Raw genomic sequence first — 2,711 nt, forward strand, 5'->3', positions numbered from 1 at the left:
CATCATAGGGGTTAGGATTTCAAGAATTTGAAGGTGACACAAACATTCGGGCTATAGCCGTAACCAACTTCCTTTCTCTCTTATATTTTTGAAAGATGATTCTGACTTCCTGAATTGTGAGATTTTTCTCTCTCAAAATCTGCTACTTTGCTTTATATCTTAGAATACATCGTAAGGTAAAATATTTGCTTTCTTTAAATAAATGCATTGGCTATTTACCTCCCCTATTCCCCAATAAAATAAAAAAAATACCCCATCGTGAAGTGAAGAATTTGGACAGAGCATTGTATTAGGGAACTTATTGAGAACTCCAAGGCTAAACAGTCTGTGCCCCAAAATCTTTAGGGATTTTTTTCACGCAGTTCAAGTCATTAAACATTTACTCAACATTTTGTGACAGATCCAGACTGTTGCCCATAAATCACCTATGCTTTTGAAGAAGAGGCATGTAATCTTTAGTAGTATAATAGTGTGAGATGGTGGTACTTGAAGATTAGAAGTAAAAAGAACAAAAGCTAATAGGCTGCTAGATAAATGACTGAAGGAAAAGGGGAAAAAAGAAAAGCTTAGCCAGTCAAATCTTATTTCTATGGAATTTTCCTTAAATTCCAGCATTGTCCTTGCTTGCTGGATTACTTTGGCTTGGCATTTTGATATTCTACCCAGATCTTATACCTGGTCCTATTATAGCAAACAAAATAGTTCTGACCTAACAAGGCAGATAAAAAATGTGACAATATAGGAAGGACAGACACAAACATGTGAAATACAAATGCCAGTGGCCCAAAGGTTTACAAATTGCTTCCCAGAGTCTGCATCAGAGCAATTTTCACTCACTTTGAAGGTTTCTCAAGGGCAAAGAATGTTTTCCTCTCCTAGTAAACAATTTCACTTGCAGAAGGAATAAGGTATATTGTGTACATCCAAACACCAAAGCAAATAAAGCAAACCTGATAAGAGGAGATTTGAAATTGAATCTCTTCTAAATGATCTTGTTCTCTCCATTGGGGAGGAAGCACTTAGTTTATTAGTCACACACTAGCAGACTATGCATGCAGAACTTAGTAAAGAATAGATGGCTTTAAACAAAAATCAGCAATCTGAGATTCAAAGAGAAACATTGATAAAAGCATTGGATGCTTTTCTTATTCCCTTCAACATTATTTTGGAAAATGTTTGACTTACCCCTGCCCTTTCGAATTTTAGGAGACCAGCTCTATAAAGAAGGATAATAAAGACACCTGCCAGTTAATGCCACTGAGGCACTGTAAGGAGTTTATTGAAAGACAACTGTAAAATGAATATTACTGTTATTTGGGCAATGGCCCATGTCACTGTCTGACATTATCCATACAGAACTGTCTCATAAAGATAGCCAAGTTGAAGCAGACTGGGTACCACTTCAACAAACATTGAAAATTAAAGTTGGTCCAAGTTTAACTTATGCTGGGAAATAAAGCTATGGCAAAGTGAAAATTGTCATCAGTAGAAATATCACATGCTATACATATATTCCCGTCATAGAACTCTTACTAGCAAAACAGAATACAGCAGAAAAATCTAAAATTAGACCAATTTTGCACAAGGATACAGAGTATAGATTCCGAATTATTTTTATTTTAGATATCATATATTAGGATACTATGCAATAAAATATTTTCTTCTTTGTTTAAACTGTAATAATACCTACACAGAAACATGCTTATCATGTTCTCACTACTTTTTGCTACAGAGGAGTTCATAATGGCATTTTTTTTGAAAAAAGAAAGTAATGATAAGCTGTGGTATAATATCACCTGCTACAAATGACCAATAATTATAAGAAAATATTTTCTTATTCACTGTTAATCAATTAAATATTATAAAAACGAAAACATACCATTCAAGATTCAAATCCTAGTTTTGCCTTTTCTTCTTATGTATTTCTTCAGGTTTACATAATTTTCTCTGGTCATCCTTCCCAACATTATCTGAAATTGTTCCGTTACCTTGATTCTCTTCAGTGTATTTTTCTTCATAAGCTTTGTTTGCCTTTTATTATATATTGGGACCAGAATTGCACACAGTATTCTAACATGTCAAATTTTATATATATTTTATACATAAGAGAAGGTTGGGCTCTTTAGGAAGAAAATTCCTACAACTGTTTTGTGTAAATACTTGAGACAGAATATAACTCAGCATCCCAAGTGTTCAATTAGCTGTTTTATCTAGATAAAGATAAAATTAACTCTAAAAATTCAGTTATTATCTTTCCTGCCATAATTTGCATTGTAGAAAATGTCTAACTCCCTTGCAGCTAGTGTTCAAATTATGATTTAGGTTTTTGTGTTTTTTTTTTTTCATTAGACATACTTATGAGAGAGTTGAATTCTGAATTGAGAAAGGCAAGTACGACTCAATTCATTGGCTACTATGGATTGAAGCAGTGGCAACATTGTTCTGGAGCCAGGAGCTGTTGCAGCAACTCCCTAGTCAAAGGGAAAACAGCTGACTGATGGAGAAGCAGCAGCAACTTTATAATCTATTTCTGCAGTGGAACTGAGGGAGTCTATTCCTTCAGCCCTCTCAATAATTCTATATATTATTTAACATTCAGTAATAAAACCTGTACCTTTAAACTAGCTACAGCGGATTCAGTTATTTGCAACTGAATTTTTATTTGTATGTTTAATCATTTGAGAAGGATATAAAGATCTCTGAAATATTAT

This window comes from Propithecus coquereli, unplaced genomic scaffold (genome assembly GCF_000956105.1).
Source record: "Propithecus coquereli isolate 6110/MARCELLA unplaced genomic scaffold, Pcoq_1.0 Scaffold191, whole genome shotgun sequence".
In the NCBI taxonomy this organism is placed as follows: Eukaryota; Metazoa; Chordata; class Mammalia; order Primates; family Indriidae; genus Propithecus; species Propithecus coquereli.